We start from the raw sequence: 6,000 nt of genomic DNA, 5'->3' as shown, positions 1-6,000 counted from the left end.
TGACAGAAGATTTAGGATTTTATCCAAAAATCTTACCTAGCTTAACAGTCGCACCAATGTTTACCTAAAGGTGGGAGGTGTCGACGTTCTGCGCCCTGGGTACTGATGAAATTTTCAGACTTGTTCCAGGCATAGGGAAGGTTTACAGACAGCGAATTCGTTTCGCAGGTTGCGCGCAGCTTCCCTTGCGCTCTCCTCCTTGCGCAAATAATGTGATGCTGTAACAACAGGAGCGCCCACATTTCTACTCTTACCTCTGTCTGCCGCCACTCTTGTGTTGTCTGCAAAACCAGAACAATAGCGTCGCCGTAACAAAGCTGCTGTCACGTCCCGAGTGCAGATGCCGAATGCAGTGGTTTGCAAGAGCACGCAAGACTGCCTGAGACACATACTTGTCGCTCTTTGTTTCGGTCAAGTATTGTGAATTAATTCACCTCTTGTCTTAACTTCACACCTGGACCTACATTCCCTCGGCTGCACTCACGGAGCGCGCCTTTGTATCCCCAGCGCTACGTTTTGCATTTTTGGCAGCTTCGTGGGCAGAGGAGGACTTTCTAAAGAAGGGAGAATCTAAAGACATAACAGAAGATTCAGTTCTGGGACTCTCCCTCGTGGTGGACTAGAACTGACACAAGAGGCAGTTCGCTAAAAGTTCGTGATGGGGAGGAGGATTGTGGGAAGACCTAAGGGTTTTTCGGTCCAGAATGCATTTCTCTTTTTCCTGCCCTAGCTGTGAGACAGGAGTCAGTCCCGAGGTTTCAGAAACAGAGGAACTGAACATAATGGACTTTGGCTTGCCAACACCGTCATACAGTGATAAATAAATAACATGGGACAATAGGAAAATGAACTTACGGTGTGGGGGGGTGTAGCTCAGTGGTAGAGCGCGTGCTTAGCATGCACGAGGCCCTGGGTTCAATCCCCAGCACCTCCATTTGTCCTCAACTCCCTCACAGCTGAGGTCCTTCTCGGTTTTCTTTGTGTAGACCTTAACTTTTGTAGCCTTCGGTTAATCATGTGACTATGGGCCTTGACATTCCTTGGATCTCCCAACCTGACTACTTCAGTACAATAAAGCCAGGAACCAAGTTAAGTACAGAAACTGCTCGCTCAGAATCAGTCTCCTGAAGGCGGAGCACCGAGTATGCCACGTAGGGTCCATTCTCCTTTGCTGCATTTTTTTCATTATTATTAAGGAGCAGGGAAGAAAAAGACAGACTGAAAGAGAAAAGGGGGAAGGGGGCCTTTGGGAAAATTCTTTTAGATTACCCCTCCCACCTCCCATCCCGTCTTCCTCTCAGCTGGTTTGTGTCAATGGACAGGCTGCGGGCTCCAGAGGAAATTTTCCTTCTCCTTTTCCTTTCCCCACTCGCCCCTGCGCTTTCACCACACATCGAACCTTGGTTGGGCAGCAAAAGGTCGGTCCAATCACCAACGATGGAGCTCTGTGTTCCCAGGTTTTTCTCGGTGAAGGAGTGTTTAAGATACTGTCCATGGGAAAGACGCTTCTCACGAAACTCAGAGGCTTCCAAAATCCGTAGTTGAAGAAGTTATTTCCAGTGTTGGAAAGGGCAGCTAGTCTCTCTCAAAGCCAGACTCGGGCAAAAAGGGTTGCTCCTTCCTGTGGCACAAACGCTTTTAAGCCCGCTTCCCTTAGGAGGAAGATAACCTTCTGGTTTCCTGCATCCCTAGAGGGAGCAGAGGAGACAGAGGCAACGCGGGCGCAAATTACCTCCCGGGCCAACCAAATAGTGGGCATCGTAAAGACCTAGTCCCAAGCCTTCTTTCGCCCTTTCCTCTTTTAGTTCCCCCTCCCCAACCGCAGCCACCTGCCTCCTCCTACCCCACCCCACCCCCATCCACTTTCTTCATCACCTGCTGCTTCACCTTCTCCTTCACTTTCCCTTCCCGTCTCTCCTTTCATTCTGTTTCAACACTTCCTCCAGGCTAGTTGTTTCCAAGCAGCTCACTTCAGTTCCCGCAGCTCCACTTTCTTGATTAACAGTTCTCAAACCTGGATGATCAACAAAATCATCTGGGGAGGCATTTCCATCCTATAGATCTCCACCCCCCCCCATCCCGTGATTCTGGGTGCACTCAGGAGCTACAAGGTAGAAATGGGCATACGTATATTTACAAAGTTATCCGACGGTTTCCCAGGTTCGGGAACATTGCATTCTAGTCTAAAACCTTTTATCTCTGTGTTGGTGAGTCGCTTCAGGCTGCCTATATTATTCATCAAGTTACTTTTAAAAGTCGTTTCACCTCTAAGCTCCCACTTCAGCGACTTTCCAGAGCCAACTAAGCCTCATTCGGGCTTTTTTTTTTTTTTGAGGGGGAGGAGCAGAGGAGGAATGGAAGAGTTGATATATATGTAATTGATTCTGATATTCAGGAAAATACAGATTTCCCACTCGTGAGAAAAAGTAAAAGAGAAGACACAATGATTTAGGATTACTCCTAAAACTCACCTTTGGTCACCACAGATTTTGGCAACAGGAGGAAAGTGTCTATTCCTTGCATCTCTGTGATGGCTGAGGTTTGAGTATTTGTCCAAGAGCATCGGGTTGGAGCGGGAAGGTTCTTATAAAAGTTTAATTTGCTTCGCCGTTCTTGCTTAGCCTCCGAAGTGTCTCCCTTAAGCGTCATTGTGGATCTCAGAAACAGAACTGCACAGTCCCCAAGACAAAGCCACCGAGGTGCAGGGCTCCAGAGTTTGGAGTTTCGCTGGGCTCCAGAGTTTGCTAGAGTGACCTGTTTTCTCTTTCCAGCTGGATCTAAATTCCCCAGGAAACTTTTCAGGTTCTGCTCCTTTGCACCCTTGTTCTAGCATTTCCAGCTGGGGTTGACAGCCAGAAGCATTAGAGGTGCAGGGCCCCCCGATGTGATGACGTGGGATCTGCCTTCTGGTGGAGGCCACCGGGAGAAGGAATTCAGAGTTCCAGCCTGAAGCCACTTGAGTTAACATGGGCTATGCATGGCCATGGCTGAGGATTCACAGCCCTAGGGTTTAGATACTCCCTTCTCCTGGAAAAACGGATCCAAAATATATATTCCCTCATGGGTTACAGTGGCCAGAGTACTGTTCTTTATGGGGACTTCTTATGTCTCATGGCTTTTGACAGCTGCCTGAGAGATTCCCTAAGGCAGAAGGAGGGCTCCATGCTAAATACAGTGAGGCTTAAAGAGCAAAAGGAATAATGTCCTGAGAATCCGTGTTTGGCAAAATGGGAAAAGGTGGTCTAAGCTGTTTTTCACTGCTTTGTCTACTCTCCCATGTTAGAAGTCTAGAGAATGAGAGTGAAATAGAAGGAAAACTCATTCACTTAATCTTTGCCCTGAAATGGTTTAGACAGCAGCTTGACAACAACATACTTGGATGGAGGCAGCCCAGAGATAGCCCTGGTAGGAAGGGAGCTTAGTGGCTTGGCTGGTTTGAGCATCTGTCCAGGGTTTGAGTCCCAGAGGAAGCTGAGCTTGTGACTGATCCCTGCTTTCTCTTGATCTTGAAGGACCTAGGAGAAACATGATTTTAGTTTCTCCAAATGAGGGAAAATAGATGTCATTTAAAAAATTTTGACTTCACGTTTTAAAACATCCTTTTCAAATACAAAAGTTATCATGCAAAGGTTTTGGTAAAGAAAAATGGAACCGTTTTTGTGCATTCACCCAACACGCGACTTGCACAGAGAACAAAGTGCAGAGCAATGATATTCTGTAGTTTGTACTGATTCTTAAACGAGTTGTTTCTGTTTGTTGTTTCTGTTTGTTTGCTTGTTTTGTTAAATACAAGCAAATTATATATCTATTCTTACTTCCACCCAAACACCTTTGGCCACATCTTCCTCTGGGACATCAGTGTGGTGTTACATGAGGTGTTGTTAATTCATTTAATGATTTAAGAACAGAAAAGTGAAGTTCAGCGAGGAAATGTAGAAGGTAAGGAATCTAAATCCGCTGTTTGCAGGGTTTCTGAGATTTACTTCAGCTAGGTGTTTTGGTTGAGGGGATGGTGGGGAGTTAGTGGGTGTCTTCTAGTATATATTTTGTGTAAATTTCCTGTGGAAGTTGATTTAACATGGAATACAAATGACTGTGCTGCCCAAACCTAGGATCTAACCTTTAAAATCCGTTGGTCACTTGCTCATCTAAGCTATTCCAGCGAGCGTGAGCTAGTTCTTCAGTCTTCCAAATCATGTTTTAAACGTTCACGTGGCAAAGGCTTTGGTAAATGTCACCTTACCTTGGGCCAACGTCCACCCACTCACTCACCAAAAAATACTTGGGGTCTGTGCCCTGCACCTCCGTTGCTTATCTCGGATTCCCTGCTCCAGGGCCCGTGGAGTAGAAATGGTATAATATCGAAGGGAATCCATTGGACTACGTATTTTTTTAAATGGGAGCAGAGGAAACATGGCAAAATGTATGACAAAAATGGAAGGGGACGATGAGGAAAAAACCTAGATGGAGGAGCCGGGGGTTGAACCCGGGACTTCGTGCATGCGAAGCACGCGCTCTACCACTGAGCTACACCCCCTCCTGCAGGAGCTCCTTGGGGATCATTTATAAAATACTACTTTTATTTTGAGATTGCCTTTATTTTCTAATGGAGAAAATCCACTGGGTTAAATCCCACCATTTGTGAAATTACTAAACTGGATATTGTCTAGCGGCTTCACTCAGGTTACAGTCCGACTGACACAGTCTCTGATTCTAGGACTTTCCTACTTCTGTTAGCCTGCTGCAAGGTCCACTCAGAAGAAACTACGTGAAAATTACTTTCTTTCGCCTGGAAAAGTCACAGATTTCCAACACAAATCTCCAGCAGTACTGGCTCAGATGAAATGCTTTTCAGCTCAGAGGCAGCCGAATTGAATTCCACACCAGGTTGGGTCAGAAGACGGCCAACAAACATCCTTTATCTAGCTGACACTCATTGTTTGCTCACGCATCACCACATGTTCTGAGATTGTTTTCAGTTCTGGTTCCACATCTCCCCACCTCTTGAGGATTATGTCTACAAAGGATTTCAGGGGGAAAAAAAATCTTTAGTTCTATCAACTAAAAAAAATCTAAAGTTCTATCAACTTAAAAAAAAAAGCTGTCATGGGAATTCCCTTGGTGGTCCAGTGGTTAGGACTTCACGCTTTCGCTGCCGAGGGCGCAGTTTCAGTCCTTGGTGGGGGAGTTAGGATCCTGCAAGCCACGCAGCACAGTAAAAGAAAAAAAAAAAAAAAAGAAAAAAGAAAAGAAAAAAGTGACATTTTTCTAGACTGGGGGAATGAAAGGACAAACACAAGGCAGCGAAACAACATTGGGGAACCTAGCAACTGTCAAACTGCTTTCCCTGAAGGAACCCATTATCACAGTGGGAAAACCTGCAATTCTTCAGAACATGAAAATTTGAGGAGGTCCTGGGTAACTCAAAGCTGATAGTATTGGCCGCGTGGGAAAGAGCAGAGGTAATAGCTCTTTTCTCGCTGGGATGCTTTCAGCTTTGTATAAGGCCAATGACCTCCATGAGTCCAGAGCCCTAAACTATACTTCTTTATCATGATCTTCATATGATACTGATGGAAGTAATCCAGGAAGCTTTTCATTTAATGGCTTGAAAATACCGGACGCAAGTGTTTATTGGTGAAGGCAGGGACGACTGGAGGCACGCAATTCCAATTCTTGCCTTAGCCCTCTAAGCCCTTTTCTTGAGAAAGTGAATTCAGAAGCATTTGTATTAGGGTGACATGTTACAGGAAGGAGAATTTGTTTTGACACAAACTGTGGGCTTTTCAAATCATGGGGAGGGAATCCTGATTTTAGTTCAGCCTTTTAGAGCTCTTCCAACTAAGCTATGTTGACCAAATCTCTACTGTCATCAGCACTAATAATTTTCTCCACTTTCAAGTTTGGAAAGCACAGCAACCCTTGAGAGATGTTGTTCCCTTTTTCCCTCACTTTGAGAAAGTTGGTGTTTGATATCCTGCCACATGTGGTAATTAGTTT

General features: G+C 45.4%; 2 non-coding genes across 2 annotated transcripts; one reads left to right on the top strand and one right to left on the bottom strand.

The window, feature by feature from the left end:
• The first annotated feature begins 862 nt into the window (after window positions 1-862).
• On the top strand, window positions 863-934 carry TRNAA-AGC (transfer RNA alanine (anticodon AGC)). Its single transcript has one exon. It is a non-coding gene; the product is annotated as a tRNA-Ala (tRNA).
• A 3,531-nt stretch (window positions 935-4,465) lies between these two features.
• Window positions 4,466-4,537, bottom strand: TRNAA-CGC (transfer RNA alanine (anticodon CGC)). The gene has a single exon. It is a non-coding gene; the product is annotated as a tRNA-Ala (tRNA).
• Between the last annotated feature and the right edge of the window lie 1,463 nt (window positions 4,538-6,000).

Source organism: Delphinus delphis, chromosome 10 (assembly GCF_949987515.2).
Source record: "Delphinus delphis chromosome 10, mDelDel1.2, whole genome shotgun sequence".
Lineage (NCBI taxonomy): Eukaryota > Metazoa > Chordata > Mammalia > Artiodactyla > Delphinidae > Delphinus > Delphinus delphis.
Note: the sequence above shows the minus strand (reverse complement) of the source record. Positions and strands in the feature narration are given on the sequence as shown.